The sequence below is a fragment of the Eublepharis macularius genome, chromosome 2 (assembly GCF_028583425.1).
Source record: "Eublepharis macularius isolate TG4126 chromosome 2, MPM_Emac_v1.0, whole genome shotgun sequence".
NCBI lineage: Eukaryota > Metazoa > Chordata > Lepidosauria > Squamata > Eublepharidae > Eublepharis > Eublepharis macularius.
Genome location: NC_072791.1, coordinates 23403028 through 23427974, shown reverse-complemented (window position 1 = coordinate 23427974; position 24947 = coordinate 23403028).

Genomic DNA, 24947 nt, shown 5'->3' with positions numbered 1-24947 from the left:
ATTTTCATGCAAGATTTATTTCCCAGACATATTTGTGCCTTTCTTTTCCCAAACCACTGAAAATAGGCTCCGCTTCCCTTCAATGCTGCCAGCCGCAGGAGTGGAAATATAATTGTCAAAGGCTGCCCACAGTGTTTGAAAGTGGGCTTATCTAATGTTCTGCCACTTGGAAAAAGAACCCATATTTACAATGTTCCGTGAATCTAACGGAATCTGTTCCATCAACAGCTGGCTCTAGCCTCCAGCTATCATTTGTTTGTGTACAACTTTACTATAGAATCAGCTCATCTCTCACTGCAGTAGGAAAAAAAACCTCGAATGGCTCAATTTACTAGGAAGTTATCCTAGGAATAGAGATGCCAAGCAGTGCCCTGTTATCCCTGGAAGCTTTGAGACTGGTACAAAGGACAGAAATTTGGTGTAGTGGTTAAGAGTGGTAGGACTCTAATCTGGAGAACCAGGTTTGATTCCCCACTCCTCCTCTTGAAGCCAGCTGGGTGACCTTAGGGCAGTCACAGCTCTCTCAGAGCTCTCTCAGCCCCACCCACCTAACAGGGTGATAGTTGTGAGGATAATAATAACACACTTCATAAACTGCTCTGAGTATGGTATTAAGTTGACCTGGATGTATATCTTCAGCTTGTTGAAGTCTAGCAAATGATGCTGCCCATTGTGACATGTGAAGAGAATACCTAGGCAGGGTCAGCTATTAGCAACAAACAAAACTCACTATGTCAACTAATGTGTGTGTGTGTGTGTGTGTGTGAGAGAGAGAGAGAGAGAGAGAGAGAGAGAGAGAGAGAGAGAGAGAGAGCATTGTCATTGAATTATGAATTGTGGAACAGTTAACACCAAATGTAATTAGGCTCAGGGCAAAATTCAGGGCAGCCCCAAATAGAGTTTAGCTATTATCATCTTAATATCAGTATTTTTCCTTTTACTTGTGTTAGATAAACAAAAACAATAAAAACATTTAGCAAATTTAATGTCAGACAAATTTTTAAAATTTGAATCAAAAGATTATACACACACTACAGAGCATGACAAATTATTAAGAGAATTAAGAATGGGGAGGGGGGACCGTTTGCTTGATGGTCTGAAAGGATTTGGTTTTGCAGACCGAAGCTGGATCCATGTAAAAGATGTGCCTTGGGAATTTGTCTGCGTCATGCCTCCCATTCTTATGTCCTCCCTTCCTGCTGTGGTTGTCCTGAAGTTGAAAGCTTTGTTCTTCTTTTTAAAAAAATCTTTCAGAAGGGAGAAGACAATGAAGTCTAAACTTGGAGTGGGGCCAAATTAAAAAATTACAAATCCATAATGATGACCTTAGCAGCCTGCTGTGTTCCCCAGACAGAATTTCAGTCCTTACTTTCTCAGTAAACAAACTCCCAGGGAGTTATCCTGCAGAGGAATTTGAAAGGGAGATTAGAAAGATAGACTGCTGAATTGCAACTGATAACAAAGCTCCAGACAATGCATCCTCCTGGACTGAATCGAGACATAGGCTTCCTGTCTCATTACCAATGCTGATTTCTCCACACCCACTACCCCTTCCTAAACCACGACCTTTGACAGGAAGAACTGACGAAAACACAACCTGTGCTCCCAGGTCCTTAACCTTTTCACCCAGAGCAACATAGTCACTTTTAACATGTTCTGAACTGTGCCGGACAGTATCATTTGTTCCCACATGGATCAGCAAGGGATCCACCAACCGTCTGCATACCCTACCCTATTCAATCACACCTGCTATTGTCATTCACTGGTTATTATCATCGGGCTTCTGTAATCACTCCTCTCTCCAAGATATAAGGACAGGTGGACTCACATTCTACCTGTATCTGAAGAAGTGAGCTGTGAGTCACGAAAGCTCATAACCTACCACAAATTTTGTTAGTCTTATAGGTGCTACTGGACTCTTGTTCTTTTCCAAAACTCCCAGGGAACTGAGTTGCCTTGAGATCTGCCTATTCCCTCCCCCTCCCTCCTCACGATGGCTATTTCTGACTAACAGGGAATGAAAAATGATTCCTCCCAGCCCACACAATTGAGCCGTCTTTCTGCAGTTTGGGGGGAACTGATGTGTTACCATGGCTCAAACATGATTGTTTGCGTTATCTATTTCATGTGCACGGAAACCCTGTTGCTACAGAAAAACTTCCAGAAACCCCCTAATTATCCCCCCAAGTGCAGGTTTTTCATTTTATTTTCAGTTTCCCCTTTAGCATAGTGGTTAAGTGGTTGGGCTGAGAATCAGCACTCTGCTGGTTCAACTCTCACAACTGCTACGAGCTCAGCAGGGGGCCTTGGGAAAGCCACTCCTCTCAGGCCCAGCTCCTCAGCTGTATTGTAGATAATAATGACAGTGGCTTTGTTCACTGCTCTGAGTGGGCACTAATCTGTCCAGAAGGGCAGACTTTCTCTACTGAGGTGGACTGAGTCAATGTAATTTAGTTTTACACAGAACTAAATTACATTGGCCCTTCCCCAACCCTCAAGAACAGTGACTTTGGGAGGGTGTGATTTGGATTGCAGAAGAGATCCTTTACTCTTTCTTAATACTTCTGCACTCCACATCCCCTATTCCCAACTGCTTCCTTCCCATGGGATTTCATACATATATTTCCTATTATAAATGCATTTTTAATAAGCAAGGATTGATAAGTGTCTTCAGGACTCAATTTGGAGCAGAGCCTGTGGATAGCCCTTCCCTTGAGTCTCACCTGGTACCTAGCTGACTTTCTTTTTTGGCACCAGGCCAAATAATTTCTTTTCATGGTGGGGTTGATTTTTTTAAAATTGGTTATACAGTCTGCTTCTAGCCGGAGAACTGTTTTATGAGACTTGAATTAGGCTGCTTAATGGTTTGTGCTAGTTTTTATGTGGTGGCTGGTTTTTTTAATGGCTGGATTTTTAATAGTTAATTTTTAACAATGTTACGAAGTTCTATGATTTTATCGTGTTTTATATTGTAAGCTGCCCTGCCCTGGATAGCTCAGGTGAGCTTGATCTCTTTAGATCTCAGAAACTAAGCAGGGTTGGCCTTGGTTAGTAATCAAATGGGAGACCTCCAGTGAAGACCAGGGCTGTACAGGCAGGCAATGGCAAAACAACTCGGTTAGTCTCTAGCCATGAAAACCCAACAGGGGTCACTCTAAGTCAGCTATGACTTGAGGGCACGCTCCACCACCACATTGTAAGAATCCTTAACCAGGTTCTCTGAAGAGGAGGAATATTAATTTGCTAAGTAATTAAAATAAATAAAAAGAGGTGGACAGAGAAAGGGTGAAGCGCGCTCTACCCTCATAGTATCACCATTTTCTATTTCCTTATCCTGAAACTGTCTTTGAAAGGAAAAAAAATAAGGAACTTTTAACATGCTTTAGTATGTAGTATCTAAATTCATTTCTCATGATGTATGAAGTGGGTCAGTTTATTCATTCACATAAGTTTCCCTGTCATGTTTAACTTTTCAGAAGTGCTTGGGTGTTTCTTCCTGCTATTTTTTTTTCCAGATAAGACTAATTTAGCCAAAATAATTCCTTTTTCTTTTAACAATCTACTGATTCCCTGCCTGCACCCTTTTTATTAGGGTCCAAGGAAATGGAGAAAAATACAGATTGTGATCAACCATGTTTTATTCATTCTTTGAAACATTTGTAACCTGCTTTTCTCCCTGGAGGGACTGAAAACAATTCACAACAGAAAATATATAAATAGACCAGTACACGTCAGAAAAACAAACCACTAGTACATCTTGGGCTGGTCCTGAATTCATTTGCTGGCTCAGTCATAGACACAGGCTGGTGTCATGGGCTTAGAACCATAGGACCAAGAATCCGTTAGTTTTTGTCCTTTGACCGGTGCCTCTGGTCATGTCCAAGCTTTATAAAGTACATGGCCAATGCCAATGCCACTGCCCAAAACTGAGATGGCCCACCTCCAACATCTCAGGGAAGTTGCTTTATTGTCCAAGCAGCAGGAATAGTCCAGCAGCATTCTGTCCTTCCCTTCATCTCATGTCCTTTAGAAGGTTATGGGGTTGTTTCCTACCCCTTAGCTCAGCTAATGGTGTGACATGTTGTGTCAGCACAAATTGGCACTATGTAGCTGTGACGTTTTCTGTCATGGAGCGTATGTTGTTCTGGGTGTGACAAGGACGTGAAGGCCCCTGTGCAGGGCCAATTTGATAAAAATTGGCCCATTCCCCACACCCTGTCCCCCCACCAGCTAGGTAAGTTGGGGGGGGGGGCTGGGAACAGGGTACCCTCGTCCCACCAGGGGAATGAGATCCTTACATGGTGCCTGCTGGGTTGGTCCCATATGCACAATAGGGACTTTCAGAAGGCACCTTACTTTCCTCCGCATTTCCTTCTGCACACTATTTCTCTCCTCCTGACAATCCCCATATGCTCAACTTTCCCTGTTTCCTTCTTTTCTTCTACCTCCCCAACCAACCTACCTTTTAACCATCCTCCATCTTCAGCTATATTTATTAGTTCCTTCATTTATACTCTACTTTTCTATCCAGTGGGGACTAAAAGCATCTTACATCATTGTCTTCTCTATCTTATCCTCACAATAACCCTATGGAAGAAGGTTAGGCTTAGAGTATGTGACTGGTCCAAAGTCACCCAGTGAGATTCCATGGCAGAATGGGGTTTTGGATCTGAGTTCTCCCGGATCCTAATCCGAAACTCTAACTGCTCCACCACATGGAGATCATGAAGAGGTGAGGTGGCTGCTGTTGAACAGTAGCAAGCACCCAGTCCTAGGTGAGTCATGCAAGTTGTGTGGTAACAAGTAGCTTGTTGGTTGCTGGCAGGCCTGGCCCAAATAAGTCCTCCCTTGCAGCCATGGAAAGGGCCTCCTCCTGCCTTTTACTGACAGAAGTAAGGCTCGAAGGCTGGCAATATTGTTGTGGTTGCCTAGCAACAGCTACTGAAGACATTTGTTTCTTAAAGCAACAGGCACCACTTCTATCATTTTGGAGAAGTTTAACCTCCTGTGTATTTTTCTAGATATTGGGGGTGGGGATGTTTTGTTTTTACAGACTTGGAGCTTTCTAACAGGCGTGTAGCCAGGTAGGCAGGAGAATTCCAGGGCCTCTTGTTCTCCCTTCTCTACTTCACAAATAATTCAGGGCGTGACAGCTAGCCAGGCAGATGATAAGATAGTGCATTCATGGTGCAAGAGCCAATTGTTTCACTGCGTGTCCCCATTGACTCTGTCCAACAGAGGGAAATATACATGCAAGCTGATGGTGGGAGTGCCTTTCTTCAGCTGAAAAGACCCATGATGAGCAGGGCTACTGAGAAGGATAGATTTGGGGCAGGGGACAAAATATTGAAGAACAGGGTCACCCTGAGGGATTGAAGAACGCAGCAAATTATATTATGGGATAGAAGCAACATGTCAAGCACTTTGTGTGTTTTCTACTAAATATGAGAGGAAGATCAAAGGTAATCGAGAACCAGTGTGGTGTAATGGTTCAAGTATTAGCCTAAGATCCAGGAGACCCAGGTTTGAATCCCCACTCTGTCATGGAAGCTTGCTGGGTGATCTTGGGCCAGTCACACACCCTCAACCTAACCTACCTCACAGGGCTGTTGTGAGGATAAAATGAGAGAAAAATTATGTAAGCAACTTTGGAAAAAAGGCAGGGAATGAATGAATGAATGAATGATCTTTGCCTGGGGGCTCATGTTGGCTTTCCTTCCTAGGAGCCACGGCTGCACATTTGACATCTTTATAATAGGTTGCATGCTATCACCCTGCTCAGTAAGAGTGCACTATTGGTACAAGAGATCCAGTTTGGTGTAGTGGTTAAGAGTGCGGGACTCTAATCTGGAGAATCAGGTTTGAGTCCCCACTCTTCCATTTGAAGCCAGCTGGGTGATCTTGGGTCAGTCACAGCTCTCTCAGAGCTCTCTCAGCCCCACCCACCTCACAGGGTGTTTGTTGTGGGGATAATAATGACATACTTTATAAACTGCTCTGAGTGGGCATTAAGTTATCCTGAAGGACAGTATATAAATCAAATGTTGTTGTTGTTATAAGATGCCAACATCCTTTTGCATTAGGGAGATCCATTTTGCACCAACAGTGCATGCTACCCCTAGCAGAGCATGGTAGTAGCCCTCAACCCAACAGCGCCAATAATCTTTTCAAGAGCATGAGATGGAGAAAGACTGAATCCACCTCCAAACTTCCCTATTCTACTCCCTGAGCAGATAATAAGTGCTATTGTAGACACTGGATATGACTGTCTGGCTTCAAAAAAGATGTGCACCCATTTAAGTGCACATTTCCTCCAGATGGATCAATGGGAAAAGGTGTTGCAAAGGTTTAAAAACCTACATTCAATATATAGGCTAATGAAGCAGACAACCCTACCTGTTTGCAAGGATAAGTTAACTAAGGCCATGGTTCCCTTTAACTTCTCATATTAAAAAGATGATTGCATATTGTTTAGATGAAGTCACTTGTCTTCACATACACCGTCATGCAGACCAGGGCTTTTTTTCAGCAGGAACACGGTGGAACAGAGTTCCAGAACCTCTTGAAAATGGTCACATGGCTGGTGGCCCTGCCCCCTGATCTCCAGACAGAGGGGAGTTTAGATTGCCTCAATCTAAACTCCCCTCTGTCCGGAGATCAGGGGGCGGGGCCACCAGCCATGTGACCATTTTCTCTGAGGGCAACCCACTGAGTTCCACCACCTCAGCTATTCATGCAGGCCGGTAAAATTAGACTACTGACTTTTAGGCTGGGGCTGCTGTTTTCAGATCCAAAACACATTCCTCCATTTTTTTCTGTCTCATTATTTGATGATGAAACCACCAGAAAATACATAGCTGTGACCATTAAATTCCACTCTTCCTCTCTAGAGATTCAAGGTCTGAGTTCACCCAGGGACTGCTGCCTGGTTTCATTTGCTAACTAAACAGGCAGTTGCGCTTTCTTATAAACAGGGGCGTGCACGGTCATGCAGGCTGTATGTGCGTTCACTGTAACATGTCGATGTGGCTGGCATAAGGCTGTTCCGTCTGATCCAGGATAAGAGTGGCGAATCAATGTGTCAGTGTGGGAAGGAAGCAGACTGATAGAAACAGCATCCTCAGGCCGAACCAGGAAATTTGGTCCTGCTAAATATGCCCTACAACAACATTTCAGCTGGGATTTCTAATTTCCTTTGCATGTTTTTTTTGATCCTCCTGTGAAATGTTTTCTTTTAGCTCAGGAGCCAGAGGTGGAGACAGGGTGACTGTAAAACAATGGTGCTTATTATACAGAGCGAAACAATGAAAATGACATGGAGCCTTCAGCAGGATCATGCTGTGCTAAGCCGCTTCCCTGTTTCTAGGCTTGTGAGTCGAGTCTTCGTTGCTACAGAAGTGCTATGACTGCCTCATGTGTGGCATAATTTAGTGGACGGAGTACTACTACTGGCTGGGTTCGCTGCAGCCTGCTCCGTAATGTCAAACTATCGGGTGGTGCTAGGGCTGCCAGGTCCCCCAGTGGGGAAAGAGGATCCCCCACTCCCAGCATCTGCCGCCCGTCACCACTCACCTGGGCTGGTGGGGGGGAAGCCCCGGGGAATGGAAATGGGAGGCAAGAAACCTCCTGGCCAGTGCACAGCGGACGCGCTCCCCACCAGCGTGATGATGTCAGTTCCGGAAGTGCTGTGATGACATCACTTCTCGTGTGGCATTGTTCCTCCTGGTGGATTATCTGCAATGAGCAGCTCCTTATTTTCCATTTCATAGTTGGGTCAGAAGACCGTTTGAAAGACATCCAGGTGATACATCTTTTCCAGAATCATTTGGCGCTGAGTTGCCTCTACTCATTTTGTCTAAAAGGGATGTATTTGAGATCAATTGTTTTTTAGGTCCACGGAGTCTAGGACTGCCAGTCTCCAGATGGTGGCTGGAGATTGCCTGGAATGACCATTGGTCTCCCAGGTGACCGATGGCTGACTTGGAAGGTGGATGTATGGCGTTATAACCCTGCTGAGGTCCCTCCTCTCCCCAAACCCTTCCCTCCCTAGGCTCCATCCCCCAAATCTCCAGGAATGTCCTCTATATCATGGACCTGGCAGAGTCTGGAGATGATTTCTTTATTAACAGGTTCAGGCCCTGTGTGTGTGTGTGTGTGTGTATACCTCATTCTCAATGGAGCATTAACTAATCAATTTATCAACCATTAATTAATTCTTCGCTGAGAAAGCACACTAACATAAAATGACATTTTTTAAAATATGAGCCTTACTTTTTTAAAAAAAACCTCTGACAACCAGCCCTAAATTATAGCTTTTACAAAAAAAATGTTGAGGAGTCTGCCCCCCGCCCCCCACCCCAGGTGTATCTGGCACCCAAATGTGCCCCAGATCTACTAGAGGAAGGGCAGGATATGAGGATTTTCCCACGATGCTTGGGATAGCATCTTTCATAAATGGGAAGCTCTATGTTCAAGTTGGCTCCTAGCACAAAGAACAATCACTTTGCATTCTGTGTGTCCTGAAATAACAATGTGTAGGCCGAAATAGAGAGCACAGCAAGAGATTAGCAGGCAGGTGGCTCCAGGCTAAACCTAAAACTCTGTCCTCACATAGCTTTACAAAGAGGGATGCAGATAACTCCTAATGAGTCTGAAAGATTGTCTGGCCAGTTGGTTGTATGAGAGGTTTTGACCGGTCAAGGCTCCAAGAGCAGAGCTTTTAATTAGAAGCCATGAAATGATCATTTGTTTCTGAGGGGGAAATGAGAAGGGAGACCAACTGTGGCCCTTCAGTCTAATTACCAGAGAGTTATGTCCACAGCTTCCCACCTGCCATGATAACACACAGGGTGAGGTGGGGAGAGGAGACAGACCAGAAAAGGGGTGAATCTGAGGACACGGCATCAAAATTGAGGCCACTGGTCTATATCAATTCCTCATGTTGAACAGAAATTGGAAAGTCCTGTTTCTTTTCAATCAGCCAGTATTTGGCAGCATCGAGACTGGGCTTGATTTTAAGTGTAGCTGAACAATTTAGGAGGCAATTAGGAAATGAACAAATAATGAAATAAACATTTGGGTTCTTCTTTCATTACTCAAGGTTGTTACAAACATGTCGCCACGAGCCATTACTCATCTCTTAAAAGCTAATAAAAGGGGAGGGGGGAATAACATGACTCAAAGGACGGCTTTGTGTGTTTTCCTTTTTGCCTTTAAAAGAAAATTCCCAATAAAACCACCACGAGGTCCGGCGCATTGTGCCGTTGCCAGCCGGCAAAGATGGCTTGGTGAACGCTGCGTCCATCTGTCAATGGCTTCCTAATGCTCTGCTTCTTATAGTCTGCACATTATTTCCATGTGGGTCAGTAAGGAGAGGGCCTCACAGGCAGGATGCTGTGTGTTGACAGACCCCCAAGCAGCAGAGAACCAACTGTACACCAGAGAGAGAGATAACAGACCGAGTGCTTGCCGAAAGTGAGAGGCCGCCCACGCACATGCATAAAGCAACAGCACTTAAACAGTTTGCAACCAAATGTTTACATTGGAAAGCAGGACTAGTAGAACACGAGGCTAATTACAAAATGCTGTTGAATTGGCACGGGCTTTAAGGCACAGAGGTGGAAGAGACCCGTTCAAAGGGAGGACAATCCATCATTTCCAAAGCACCAACCAACCAGATTGGGGTAAGAGGGGTCAACATTGGTAAAAAGTATTCAACTTCACCCACCCACAAGTAGCTGTTTAGGGGGGGAAATCGAGTTGTTTGTTTCTCGATACATTGTAGGATGTATTCTTTTCAAAAGATGCAAACTTAACAACGGGAAAGCATTTTATGATTGTTATTTTATTTATATGGTAAGCTGTCTTAAGTTCCTGCAAGGTAGAAAGGCAGCTCATAAATGTTTTACATAAACATCAAATAAACGTTTTAAATAAACCTAAAGAATAATTTGAATGTGCACTTAAGCATGTGTGGATAACTGAAAAATGGGACCTGTTGCTTCACAGTTTATGCATGCAAAGGTTGGGACTGGATTCCCCGTTTTGTATCAGATGTAACACAATCACATATGAGTTGTGGGTTCTCCTGCCCGTGCCATTTTACTCACTTGAAACGAGGGATCCCATTCCCCCAGTGGGGGCAGGGAAACCCCCACTTTCACCCTCCGCCCTCTGCCACCACTCACCTGGCCGGCGGGGGAGAAAGGCATGGGAACAGGCCTCCCAGGCACACTCCTGGGGGTAGCATGACAATGTCATTCTCGGGAGTGTCGTCATTGTGCTGCCCCAAGAGCATGTGCGCACTTTGCAATGGGCCAATTTGGGCCCCAAATGGTTGGATGAAACTGTGGGATGAAAAACATTGCAATGTGAAGAAGATTCATTGCAGCCCTATAAATTAGGGTGTTGGGGTCACCAATTAATTCATTGATTCAGTCTTTGTATATGTGCATATGGACTGTGAGCAAAGGGAGATCTTTGTATTTAGGTGATATGCACTTGCTTCACAGAAGACCCCTTCTTAGAAGTTCCTTCCTGTATGCAACAGCAGGAATCTAACAACAATAATAACAATAATAACATTTGATTTATAGTATATCACCCTTCAGGACAACTTAACGCCCGCTCAGAGCGGTTTACAAAGTGTATTATCATTATCTTCGGGAAAACCACCCTGTGAAGTGGGTGGGGCTGAGAGAGCTCCATGAAGCTGTGACTGACTCAAGGTCACCCTGCTGGCTTCAAGTAGAGGAGTGGGGAATCAAACCTGGCTCTCCAGATTAGAGTCCTGCCGCTCTTAACCACTACGTCAAACTGGCTCTCCTGCGCACTATGGTTTTTATAGGAATTTGTGTTAAAACATTTTTTTCAGCAATCTACTGCCCAATCACTTGAGGGCACTTTCTAGTCAAGTAATATAACCAAGTCATACATCTGACACTGCAGCCACAATACTACCCAAATGGATATCTGATTTCCGTGTGTGCAGAGGATAATATCTCCCTGTGTTTTCCTGCCTTACCAGGGAACCCAAAAACAAATTGCCCAATAAAGAAGAACAGAGACTTGACAAACTGGGTCACTTAGTTCTTTCCTTTGTGCTAATCATAATTTTAATTTATTTCTTGGAAATATCCATCTCTTGGCATTGAGCACTGAAGAAGAAACATAGTCAGGGAGAAACATCTCGAAAAACGCACTCCTTTGTCTAAGGTCTGAAGCAAAAGCCCTGCAAAATGAGGGCATCTGGCCATCCTCCCCCACGCCTGGACCCCAAATTACTGTGATGTGACAATGCCATAATACTTTCAACAGGAGACCAGCTAGAAAAGAATTAATTCAGAAGGGGGAGGGGGAGAGGAGAACAGCAGCTGAGTAACAAGGTTTCCAAACCCCAAGTGCCCTGATGCTAACTCGTCACTGGCTGATGTAGCCCCAGTTCAATTGCTAATGCTTTGAAAAACAAGGTTTCAGAAAGACTAAACATGAGATTATTAATTCCACTGGGGTTGTCTTACCTTCAGCCTCGGATAGACACTTGAAACATTACAAACAAAATAGCTTAGATCCTCAGTTACACCAGCACAGCATTAGTTTTTTCCAGGAATCGCCAAAAATGCTGTGGTTTTACCATAGAGTATCCAGCGATTCCTAGAGATGACTGTCATGATTTCCAGAAATGATGTCACCACTAGGATTCCCAGTCCCCTTGTGGGGGTGGGGGATCCCCCACTCCCAGTCTCTACCCCTGCCACCTCTTACCTGGCCATTGGGGGAAAACATTTGGGGAATGAGCCCAGGAGCTTTGTTGTTGCTCCAGGAATGACATCATTCCTGGAGCATGCAACAACAAAGGTTTTGGGGCACAAGTGCCGTTTATGTATGCACATGGTAAGTTCCCCCCATGCACAACACTCCCACGACACCCCCATCCCCTGGTTTGGACCCCACAGGACCTTGCAAGCCTAGTCACTACTGATGCCTGCCTCCCCCCATATACCCACCTTTGTGTTACTGTTGATTATATTGATTTGCTCTGTGTAATGCACCTTGGGTCTCAGTGAGAAAGGACAACTATAGAACAAACAAGCTCGCACTGTAGCAGGAGATCTCCCATCTGGCATCCCCTGACCACTGCTGCCACTTGGTATTGTGGGAGGGGGGGAATGTGGCAAAAATTGCTGTTACTCTAACTACATGACATCACAACAGGTGCCTAAAATGTGGAATCCACTGCCAGAGGATGCAGTAATAGCCACAGCTTTAAAGGGGGATTAGATAGATTCATGGAGGTAAGCTCTATTAGTGGCTACTCGCCATGGTGACTAAAGCGAGCTTCCATATTCAGAAACAGTAAACCTCTGAATACCAATGACAAGTGGCAACTTCAGAGGAAGGCCTCATCTTCTATGCCCTCTTGTTGACTCTCCAGAGTAACTGAGACAGGATGCTGGACTAAATGGACCAGTGGTTTGATCTAGCAGGGGTCTTCTTATATTCTTACATTTGCTTCCAGCATGAACCTAGAAGTGATATAATCTTATCAGTGCAACACTCTAGGATTCTATTGAAACTCCATGGTAAAACTATAGAGTTTCAGAGGAATCCTAGAGTGTTGCCCCAATGCAATGACATCACTTCCCAGTTCACAACAGAAGAGAGTCATGCTGTTTTGACAATGCTATTTTACATGTCTACACCCTCTTGAGCCTCCAATCCGTTGCCAGCACTTAGCTGGCAACCCAATCTTCAATGGATAGGTCAAGACCCTCAGGTGGATCACCATTTTTGGCTGTCTTTTTTTCAAAAGAATTTCTGCAAATGTGTATGCATAGATACCAAGAGAGTCACGCCTCTTCCTTCTCTTTGAATGCAGGCTGAGAGGAGTAACAATAAGGCAAAACACAGTGAAGACAATTCTTCCAAAATGCCGACTAGAGGTTGGCACAAACTGGGAAAACACCAAACCGTGCAGTTCGTGCTTCATCGTGTTTCACGAACCACGAACTTTCACAAACTTGCCCCAGTTCGCAAACTGATTCATTTGGTTCATGAAAACATCACTTCCGGGGCAGCAGAAGGTCCCTTCTGGGGCTGCAGAAAGCCCATCCCCCTGTTGCCTAGGAAACTAATTGATCAGCGCCAGGCTGTCTGCAGTGATGAAATGAAAAATGAATCAAATGAACCAGCCTAAAGTTCACGGCAGTTCGTCAGAAATAGGCTCTGATAAACCACCGGTTCACAAACCACGAACCAGCCTGGTTCATGATGAACTTTGGTTCTTATTTCAGTTCGTGTCCACCTCTAATGCCGACCCTTGGTTTATTCCTCAAAATGGTACACCTCCTGTTACTCAGTGGTCCCTGTCCCCGACCCTGATCAGTTGTCCGTGGTCCTGTTGCTCTTGACCCCAGCGAGGTCATAACCCTGCCTCTTCCTCTTTCTGTCACATGACTCTGTTGTAATGTGCTTCAGATCACCAGGTCCCATGTTCAATGGGTCTCAAGTCAGGAAAGGATGAAGAGAACTCTAATCTAAGCCACAGTCATCATTTCCACTGATTTATCAGAGGCAGAACATCAGAAATCATTATTGAGTATAGTTTGCATGGTCAGATGAAAGATTTGAAACTTTTCTAGTGGTCATTTTGGTTCTACAAACAATAGCATCTTTTTTTTTGGACCAGCCAAAGTTTTCAACACTGGATACAAGCAGTCAGACAGCACCTTTATCATGCTTTGGCGTTCAGAATCCTTTCAGACATCTGCAGGGCACAAATATTGAAGGAAGGGATGGGAATGCTTTACCAAAGCCCAGGAGATGACGAAGGTCAGGTCCAGGCTGGAAAGCCATTTGCATGATACGGAACACTATTTATAACATTTCAGAATTCTATAAAATAGATTTTATTTTCTTATGACTCATGAGATTGTACCTGTGTATTGGCACAGGTGGGAGGAGTTACATGTTTATACTGGGCCTAGAGAAAAAGATCTTGTTACTGCGGTGCATGCCCTGGTAACCTCTAGATTAGACTACTCCAATGTAGACTAAATGGCGCTTCACTCAAAGACTGTCTAGACTAAAAATGCTGCATCCAGAATGTTGACTAGCATGGGACCATATAACGCCATATAACTTCCATCTGCACTGGTTCGCAATTTGCTTCCAATTCAGGCTGCTGGTATTGACCTTTAAAAGCCCTATACCACTTATGGCTAGCATACCTTAAGGTCTTCCTATTACTATATGAACCTACCCAACCACTCCTGTCATCTTCAGAGGTCCTGATTTGAGTACCCCACCCCCCATCTGAGGCTAGACAAGTGGCAACCTGAGAAAGGACCTTCTCAGCTGTGGCACCAAAATTCCGGAACTCCCTTCCCAGAGAGATTTGTCTGTCTCCCCCTACTGTTGTCTTCTGTCTTTTGTTTCATATGTTGTTCCATCTCTGACTCTTTTTATCCTTCCTCTTTTTTCACGGGACTATGTTTTTATGTGCTCTTATGCTTTATTTGTTTTAAATATTTTATACATATTAGTATTTTAAATGCTCTTTTAACGTTTGAAATGTTCATTGCCTTGAGGGTCACTGACGTGGATGGAAAAATGGCATAGAAATGTTTTAAATAAAATAATAAATATCATTTGGGCCCTAAGCATCAGTGGTTGGAAGGGTCTGGCAGCTGAAGGAGCAAACCATCAGCCCTCCTTCCTTGTTATCAGGCCCTCGTGAATATGCTGGAACAATTCTGCTCCTCACTGGCCATGTCTCTGTCTTTCTACCCAGGGCCATTTGGTTATGAAGCCGTCCTAAGCCATGTTGACAGGGGTAGAATGGTAAGTGAAAATAGGCCTGGAACAAGCCAAGAGAAGACACCCTTTTGGGGTGCTACAAGCCAGCACTTCAGCGGGCACCGAACTCTGTGGCACCAACAGTGAGCTCTGGCTCACCCTTTGCCTCATCCCACAAAATGGCAGCAGTGCAGGAAGAGACAGCTGGTGAGCAGGCACTGATTACTAATGAAGGTGCTGAAACACGTAACTTCTGGGGTGCTGGCAGAGTTGCTGAGGGTTGGCTACCAATAGCCTCTAGGACAGTAGCCCACAGGGAAGTTTCCCTATAAATTAAATGGCCAATCCCTCCCCCCCCCCGCCGCCACATGTTGTCCAAAACAGTTTGGTGTAGTGTTTAAGAGTGGCAGGACTCTAATCTGGAGAACTGGGTTTGATTCCCCGCTCTTCCACTTGATGCCAGCTGGATCAGTCACAGCACTCTCAGAGCTCTCTCAGCCCCACCCACCTCACAGGGTAATTGTTGTGAAGATAATCATTATAACACGCTTTGTAAACCACTCTGAGTGTAGCATTAAGTTGTCCTGAAGGGCAGTATATAAATCAAATGTTGTTGTTGTTGTTGTTGTTGTTAAAATGCTGGGACCAACCTAGTCCAATTTAAATATAATAAAATTGAGAAAGGTACTTCATGCTCAGACCAATACCTGAATGAGACTTTGTTCTTTAATATAAAGGAGCAGGGTGGTTGGAGCAGAGACTACGAGATTTTTTGAAACAATATAAAAACCACCACTCTTCTTTCTTAGGAACAGAGGCACATGCGTTCCCAGCAGATTGGAGGAAGAAGATCTCATGCACCAGAGGAGATGTGTGTGCCAGTGAAAATCTTTGACAATATTGGAAGAGCAAATTTTTTAAAAATGGTCAATGAATTCACTGCAGCATGTAGTTGGATCACCAGTCCTGAAGCAGCATCTGTGGATGCTTAAAAAAAAAAAAAGACTCTTGTACTCAAGAATTGTAAATTATTGGCTTAGTTTCTCTGCACATGCGTGTTCTCACACAGCCTCTTGGGAACTGAAGGGATAGTTCAGGGAAAGACAGAACATTGCATAGGCCATTGTGCAGTACTTTCTTTATTTCCATGTATATCTGTGTCACAACGTTTGCACAATGAAGCGGGCTAGTGTTTCACCATGATGAAGGGGTAAAGTAGGGTTGCTAGATCCCTTGACTCCCCCGGCAGGAGACTGGGAGACTGGCACCTGCCTTGCTGTGCAGTGTCCTTGTTTCACACGCACAGCACGCATGTGCTGCCGGCTTGTGCTATGACATCATGGGAAGTGACATCCAGGGCTGGCAAATCCATTGAGGCGGGTCTAGCAGCCGCCTCAACTGCTGAGGCACCAGAGGGGGCGCTGGAGCGGGGGCGAGTGCCATGGAGCTGGCAGTGGCAGCACTGGCGACTGAGTGGGAGGGCTGGGAAGCTGCCCATGCACCATCCCGGCCACCTGCCATGGCTGGCCTGCAGCTGCTGCTCCTGGCTGGGAGTGCATGCTGGTGGCAGCAGTGTGAGGCAGTCTGAGTGGGCAGCCTCCCAGCCTTCCCGCTTCATTGCCCTGTGCTGCTGCCACTGCCGCCACCACACAGCTGCAGGCCAGGTGCGGCAGACAGCCGTGGCAGCATGGGGCAACTGAGTGGAAGGGCTGGGAGGCCACCCATGTGCTGTCCCAGCTGCCTGCCATGCCAATGGAGCTGGTTCGCAGCAGCATGCTGCATGATGACATGCGGGCAGCAACAGCCCTGAAGCTGCCCCCGGCCTCAGGCACCAGAAAGCCTGGCCCTGGCCCTGGTGACATCGTCACGCAGGGTCAAAGGGCGGTTGGGAGTGCTCCTGTGAGCTGGATTGGCTGCTGCAGGACACGATTTGGCTTGAAATGGGCCTGCTGTGGGTGCAGGAGCAAACTGTGCCATGCCACCTGGGGGGTGCTCTGGGGAGAGCCCCCCATTTGCCAAGTAAGTGGGCACGGGGGGAAAGTTTTGGTATTAACCTATAAAGCCCTATGCGGACTGGGACTGGTGTATCTGCGGGACCGCCTCTTCCTATATGAACCCCAGAGAACCCTCCGTTCTAGTGAGGAATGGTCTCTGGCCCCAGGGAGGCCCGCCTGGCATTGACCAGAGCCAGGGCCTTTTCAGTCCTGGCCCCAGCCTGGTGGAACTCTATCTGAAGAGACCAAGGCCCAGCAAGATTTGTAGTCTTTTTGCCGGGCCTGCAAGACGGAGCTGTTCTGCTAGGCATATGGACAGTGCTAGGCAGAGCCCCCCTGGCCAGTTGATGATGGATTGGGCCCTCCCCACCACCAATACCCCCGTTTTAAAAACTTTTACTGCAGAGATGCTCTGAAGTTGATTTAAATCTGATCAATGGAATTCTGTGCTGCTATTCTGATGTTTATATTTTTACTTGTATTTTAACTGTGTAAATTTGGATGCTTTAGTATTGTTAATTTACAATAACTGTTTTATATATTTTAACTTTTATGTATTTGTAATCTGCCCTGAGCCTGCTGGAAATGTGGGGAGGGCGGAATAAATAAATAAATAAATAAATAAATAAATAAATAAATAAATAAATAAATAAATAAATAAATAAATAAATAAATAAATAAATAAATAAATAAATAAATAAATAAATAAATAAATAAATAAAGGGTGGGAGTAGGGAATCCCCCACCCCGGGGGAATGGCACCCCTAGGGAAAAGACAGGTACCCATAATTTATCTCTCTCTTTTCCCTAAAAGAGATAACAACAACAACATTTGATTTATATACGGCCCTTCAGGACAACTTAATGCCACACTCAGAGTGGTTTACAAAGTGTGTTATTATTCTCCTCATGACAATCACCCTGTGAGGTGGGTGGGGGTAAGAGAGCTCCAAGAGAACTATGAATGACCCAAGGTCACTCAGCTGGCTTCAAGTGGAGGAGTAGCGAATCAAACCTGGCTCTCCAGATTGGAGTCCTGCTGCTCTTAACCCCAAACTGGTTCCTGGATGCTGGGCTAGATGAACCTCTGGTTTGAGCCAGCAGGGCATCTCTTATGCCTTGCCCCAGGTTCCAGTTTGCCAACATGGATCCACCTATGGAGGAGGAGGAAGAAGCAACACTCGTTTTTTATAACTACTTTTACAAAAATTTTAAGAGCGAGCTCATTTCAGCTTCTTGGACAGTTTTATCAACACCAGGTAAGTAGATAGCGTCACAAACATCCAAGCATGTTCCAACAGCCTTGGCTGCCTAGCCTGATGCCAAGCAAACAGGCCCAGATGTGGCACACTGTGAGCTCCTTCGTTTCAAACTTTCCAGCATCACTAGTAGCATTCAACAGGTGCTGAATGCTAAGAGCCAACAGCACTGGTGTAGAAAGGAACTAAGCCATTCAACAAGCCCACACATTTTCTTTTTCAAGATATTACCGCAGCAGTCTGTGATATGGCAACAATGAAACAGCAGCCTCATCAGCCTTCCACATCCTAATCCAATTCTTCATCTGCTGGGGGGCACCTCAATTATGAATACTTTAAGCTTTACGTGATTGCAGTCTCTAGATTAAGGATAATCAAGGAATTACAAAATTAACCCACCTTCCCTTTATCATCATGTGCCTATTTTTGTTGTAATGCAGCAATGTGCTACTACCAAAATCATGAGATACCCTCACCGAGTAAATTATAGTTTGTACTTTCGAAAGCCACAGTTTACAAGTCTAGCTTAATGGGATAGTTTAATGAAGCTTGAAGTGAGTACTGGCATGCATTTCCATGAGGGCTTTACGGCTTAACAACCAGACATTTCTTTATAGGTTTTGTTTTTAAATACATTTTGTTAGGCGAGATATGCAAACATGTGGGGGAAGCAACCTCTAGGGGACAAGCCGGGAATAGGAAAGTTCATTCCACCCCCTCAAGCTACTCGGGGTTAGAGTTTGAGAACCCTGGGCCTCTTGACAGCCAGCGCAGCATAGCTGGTTTAGCTATTATGCTAAGCATGCTGGGAAAACAACCTCAGCCAAACTCCCTACAATCACATCATTAGCCAAATGTCCATCACTATGATGGACAACATGCTTGTGAGCGAGGGCCTCTGCATATGCATGTGTGCAACACATCTCCAAATCTCACCCATGCATTTCCCCACCCTACCATTTTTCTCCAGATAAAATGTGTTGCATGAATTCTTTCTTCTGATTAGCAGCTCTTTGGGGTTATTAGGACACATAACTGAACAAAAAAGCAGTCTGCTGGGACTAGGGTTTCACACTCTAGGTTGTGAAATTCCTGTAGATTTGGGGGGTGGAGCCTGGAAAGGGCAGGGTTTGGGGAGGGAGAGACCTTAGTAGGGTATAATGTCAAAGAGATCATACACATACCCAGGGCTTTTTTTCAGCAGGAATGCGGGGGAACGGAGTTCCGGAACCTCTTGAAAATGGTCACATGGCTGGTGGCCCCACCCCCTGATCTCCAGACAGAGGGGAGTTTAGATTGCTTTCCGTGCCACCAAGCGGCACGGAGGGCAATCTCAACTCCCCTCTGTCTGGAGATCAGGGGGCGGGGCCACCAGCCATGTGACCATTTTCTCTGAGGGCAACCCACTGAATTCCACCACCTCTTTCCCCAGAAAAAAAGCCCTGCACATACCCCCAAAGCAGCCATTTTCTCCAGGGGAACTGATCTCTGCAGCCTGGAGATCAGTTGTCATTCCAGGAGATCTCCAGCCACCACCTGGCGGCTGGCAACCCTAGCTAGGACCTTAAAGATGAATAGCATTTAATACCAGCATGAGCTTTCAGGAGCCCCTTTCTCAGATGCAATGGAGGGGAAAAAATCATTTTCCTCATTTTGATAGGAAAAAAAATAAGGATAAGAGAGCAGAAAGGCAGGAGTTGATCAAAGAGAGGCCCGATAGCAGGTAGTTTCTTTCTTGTATTCCATCTGAGGAAGTGAGCTGGGTGCCGTTCTGCTTAGGAGAGCACAATTACAGTGCTGTCCCACCAAGTTTAGTGCCCTGAGTGGTTGCCTAGGTTTGTAGAAATATCTGTCTTGTTGGTTCATGATGACCCCAGTCTGGATTTAAGTATCCATAGATGGGGCCACATTGAGAATGAGATATATGGATGATGCGTGCATTTATAAATGTGCCTCATGCGTAACCTTGTTTGTTTCCCACTTGAATAGCTAAGCTCTGAGTAATTGCTGATAGAGATGGGAGCAGAGCTCAGTTCTTTTGGGGTGGTTTTTTCCCAAATAAAAGGGGGGAAATTGTTTATGAAGCAGAAGTTTATGATTTCTGTTCCCCAGTGGTCTGAGTAAGCAGCAGAGAACAGGCATCAGATAGGAAACGTTCACTGGCTGGCATACAGTTTCAGGGACTTTGTGCTTTATTGAAAACATCTGTCAGGAACAAAAAGGATTTGCTTCGTGGACACCTCAAGCTTCTGAAGCTGTTAATGTGTGAAGTTAATGTTTGTTTTGAGATGAGCCCACCTCTTGCTGGTGTTTCAGGGGTGGGTGGGTGACAGCTTCACGGTTGAACTGCAGCAGTTCTATACAGTTGCTTGCAATAATGTCCCCTGGCCATGTTCTGGGCATGCAGTAAAGACAGGGTTGCCAAAAGAAACACCCAAAACAGGGATCTGGGCTCTCTCATCTCCTATGATATCCTGTCAATCTAAAGATTTGTTTTTAATTTTTATTGGATGGGTTAACAAACATAAACATGATAATCATTATCATCTGTCAATCTAAAGATTTTACAGTAAGAAGAGTCCCTTGGAAGGAAGAGCAGCTGTCAATCCAAAATGAAGTCAAACGTCAGAGGGGCCACTACCCTTATAGAGGTGTGTGACCTGCCCATCCCATTCCAAGAGCCATTGCTGAACTGGCCGCTGTTTCAGGCAACAGCTGACTTGAAAAATCTTTCCTGAAAACATTTGGGGAATCAGGATAGTCCATTAGTGGCTCACGTGTAGGGATTTGTGGGAATAAAGCACTATCCAATTTGAACAAAATTTTCAGACTTGGCCAGACTTTTCACAGAAACACTTCAAGAAATTGTTTCTTTTAACTTTCAGACAGATAAGAAAAAAGCATCCCCGTTTTCTAGGCAATTAAATTTCTCACTTTGACAGCAGACCAAGGGAGCAGGTAATGAGGCACAAATAACATAAACGTGATGGTCCTTGTTTAGTTATGCACAAGTTTACCTACTCAGATCTATAGAGAAGGATGGGAACTATTTTTAAATGATAATGTGGGCAAAGGGGACTAAACCTTGTCCCTTCCCATGCCTTATTTCATAGCACCCCATTGATGTTTGCATTTTTCCTGAATATGACTTCCAGTATATGAATGGCACTGGGAGAAAAACTCTGAAAGCAATAGAACTAGACATGGGCACGATCCAAAAATAAATCCCGATTAAGCCGATCGTGGATCTGGGCTGCCACCGAACGCAGGTTCCCAGTTCTAACCGATCAAGCCTCGTTTCCGGTCCAAAATTGGGAATCGGGGAGGCCAGTACCCAGAGCAACCGTAGTCAGGCTGTTGCGCGCGTGTGCGTGCACACGCGCTCCTGAATCGCCCCTACCCATGCAGCAAGCCGGATGTCCCGGTGCGCTGCGGAGATGGCAGCAGCACGAGTGGCTCGGAGGCTGCCCGCACCATTCACCTGCCCCGCAAGACAAGGGGCGGCCGGCTTGTCTACATGCCCCTTGTCCTGGGGAAAGGCGAATGGCGCAGGCAGCCTCCCAGCCTCCCAGTCTCCCATGCTGCCTTTTGCCTTTCCCCAGGACAAGGGGCGGCTGGCTTGCCCACATGCCCCTTGTCCTGGGGAAAGGCGAACAGCACAGGTGGCCTCTCAGCCTCCCACACTGCCTTTTGCCTTTCCCCAGGACAAGGGGCGGCTGGCTTGCCCACATGCCCCTTGTCCTGGGGAAAGGCGAATGGCACAGGTGGCCTCCCAGCCTCCCATGCTGCCTTTTGCCTTTCCCCAGGACAAGGGGCGGCTGGCTTGCCCACATGCCCCTTGTCCTGGGGAAAGGCGAACGGCACAGGTGGCCTCTCAGCCTCCTGCACTGCCTTTTGCCTTTCCCCAGGACAAAGGGCGGCTGGCTTGCCCACACACCCCTTGTCCTGGGGAAAGGCGAACGGCGTGGGCGGCCTCCCAGCCTCCTGCGCTGCCTTTTGCCTTTCCTTTGTGCCCACCCCCTTCCCCCTCCCTCCCCTGGGTTGCTGCTCCATGTTTGGAAGGAAGCCTGCTAATCAAGGGAAGCTGGGCTTCCATTCGTGTTTCGCGGGCGACAGAAGGAAGGCAAACACAGCTCATTTCCCAGACTCCATTGCCCCGGGAATTAATTACTAACACCAGAAAGTCTGCAATTGCGAACTGAAACTGACCCATCCGATCAAGTGCCGAACTAGCAAACTCCCGACGGCTGGATCGGTTGCCATGGACAGAACCGATTAGCTGAGTCACGATGGCGAAAACACCAAAATTGGGGGGCGGTGAAATTGTAATTTAGATCGTGCCCATCTCTAAATAGAACACAGCTAGAGAAAATGCAGGAAGGGGCAGTATTTGACTCTCTCCAGACCTATCTTATTCATAAGGATCTTATATCCCCCACTACACAAAGTTTTAATCTGATTCTTCATCTCTACGAATTGCACAGGTAGAGAAGATTTGTGGTATGACCAGTTAGGACCATGCTGGCTTTTGGGGCCTAGATCAAGATGGGTAGCTGTGTTAGTCTGTCTATAGCAGTAGAAAAGAGCAAGAGTCCAGTAGCACCTATAAGACTAACAAAATTTGTGTTAGGGTATGAGCTTCATGAATCACGAAAGCTCCTACCCTACCACAAATTTTGTTAGTCTTACAGGTGCTACTGGACTCTTGCTCTTTTCTACTGCTATAGACAGACTAACTCTGCCGCCCTCCTTGCACTGAAAGGGCAGTTTATTGATGGAATATCATAAACCCCCTTCCTCATATTCCATAAGCACAAGGCACTGCCTGATCTAGAGAGGATGCCAGCCAGTGAAAGCCTGGAAAATTACCAGAGTATGAGTCAGAATGGCTGACTGACTGATGCTCCTCCACGCCCCGGAGAGAGACACATAACTCAGGACAATGAGGCTCCCAGAAGACTCCTGACTTATCTCGTCAATGCCCAATCTCACTCCCCCACACTCACCCTAATCAAATCTCTTCTGCAAACCTGGTGGCTTTTTCCATCTGGTGCTCAAAGGGCCATCAAGCACATTTTCACCTATAGTCCACCTCAGATAAGACCCATCAAACCTCTCCTAACTTATTGATCAACCTTCAGACAACCCACTCAGTTATTGTTTTGAGGCGAAGACTTAGGGACCATTTTCCCCTATAACTGGGATCCCTAGCCACCAGTGAATATGTGTGTGTGTGTTGGAACCTGTCCATACACCCCAAGATTCATTTGGGCCTCTTTATTGTGAAATGCTGGTAATTTTGCTGCTGTCTTCATGAACCTCTATCTTCAAGACTGGTAACTATCGCTCTCCCTGAAACTGCTTTCTCCCCTTTTCCTCCCTGATTTTCTTAGCCTTGTATATGTACTGTGTGTAGTTTTTGTACATTTGCTCTTTTTATGTCTCCTTTAATTAAAAAAAAAACCTTTCCAGTTGGACATCTGCCTGATTTATTTGAGAGTTCTCCAAGGGAATAATCCCTGTAAACATAGGTGGAGAAACCCTGCTTGCCCCTCTTGCTTGTCTCCTTCAAAGCTAATTCCTCCAACTAATCAGGAGACAAATTCAAGTTATACCATGCTGCTTTCTTACCACTGGGGAGAAAAGGGTGTTGAAATAAATTAAAATTAAAAATTAAAGCAAAGACGTTGAGAATCAAGTTGTCAGGATACTTCTGGAAGTTATTGGCAGCATTCAATCCATACAGACATTGTCAGCCAAAGGGCAAAGCAGGAGTAAGGTTGCCAGTTCCCAGGTGGGGCCTGAAGATCTCCTGGAATTACAACGGCTGGAAGAATACCTTGCGGTTTTCAAAGTCAACCCAAGGTGGCTTTTTTGCAAAGATAGAGTTTGCTAAGAACTTTTTTTTTACAAAAAAAAAAAGCACGTCTGTTTATTCCTCCGTACCATAAAGAAATTTATTAGGCTAATAAAGAGTGAGTGCAAATAAATGAAAGAAGCTTTAAATTAAAGGAGCTTAAGTTTTACAAGGGTGTTATAAACTGGCCAAGGATGCAAAGGCTTTGCATGGACATAGCTGGAGGGCATTTTTCAGCTGTATTTTACAGTCCTGTTAATGATTTTTAAATGCAAGCAGTGTGTTTCCCTTTCAAACCTTATGCTCTTTCCCCCCCAATTTGGGGGTGGGGGACAGATTTAAGCCATTTTTCTGACTACCACCATCACAATAAAAATATTAAAAATATTGTACTGGAGACTAGACAGTCTATGAATGTTCTGGATTCAGCTAAAATTTGGCATCCTGCAGAACACAGATGGAAAAACTTTGCTTCCAGTACACCCTAGGCAAGTCAATTTTATATGTGTTTCAAGAATACGCATTTCAGACAGCCGCTCTACCTACCTATTTGCCTCCAGACTAGATTCAAGGTGTTGGTTCTCACTTTTAAAACTACTCAGGACCCAGGGCCTGTATACCTGTAGGACTGCCTCTCCTGCCATGAGTCATATGTTCCCTCAAATCTAACCAGTGTTCCCTTCTGACCCTGCTGTCTACATAGTTGGTGTGAATTTACCTTCTGTAAAAATCCCACCTTTTGGTTACTGAAATTGAATCATTGTTATGGATCAGGGCAGGATTGACGGGGAGGCAGGGGGGTAGTCTGCCCCTGGCACCTCCAAAGAGTGGCTGGGAGGCCGCCCATGCCATTTGCCTGCCCGGCAGGACAAGGGGCACACGGCAAGTCGGCCGCCCCTTGTCCTGTGGGGCAGGTGAATGGCGTGGGCAGCCTCCCAACCACTCACACTGCCGCCGCCAGCTCCGTGGCGTGCCGGGACAGCCAGCTTGCTGCAGGGCGACATACGCTGCCTGCATGATGATGTCATGGAGCGACGTCAT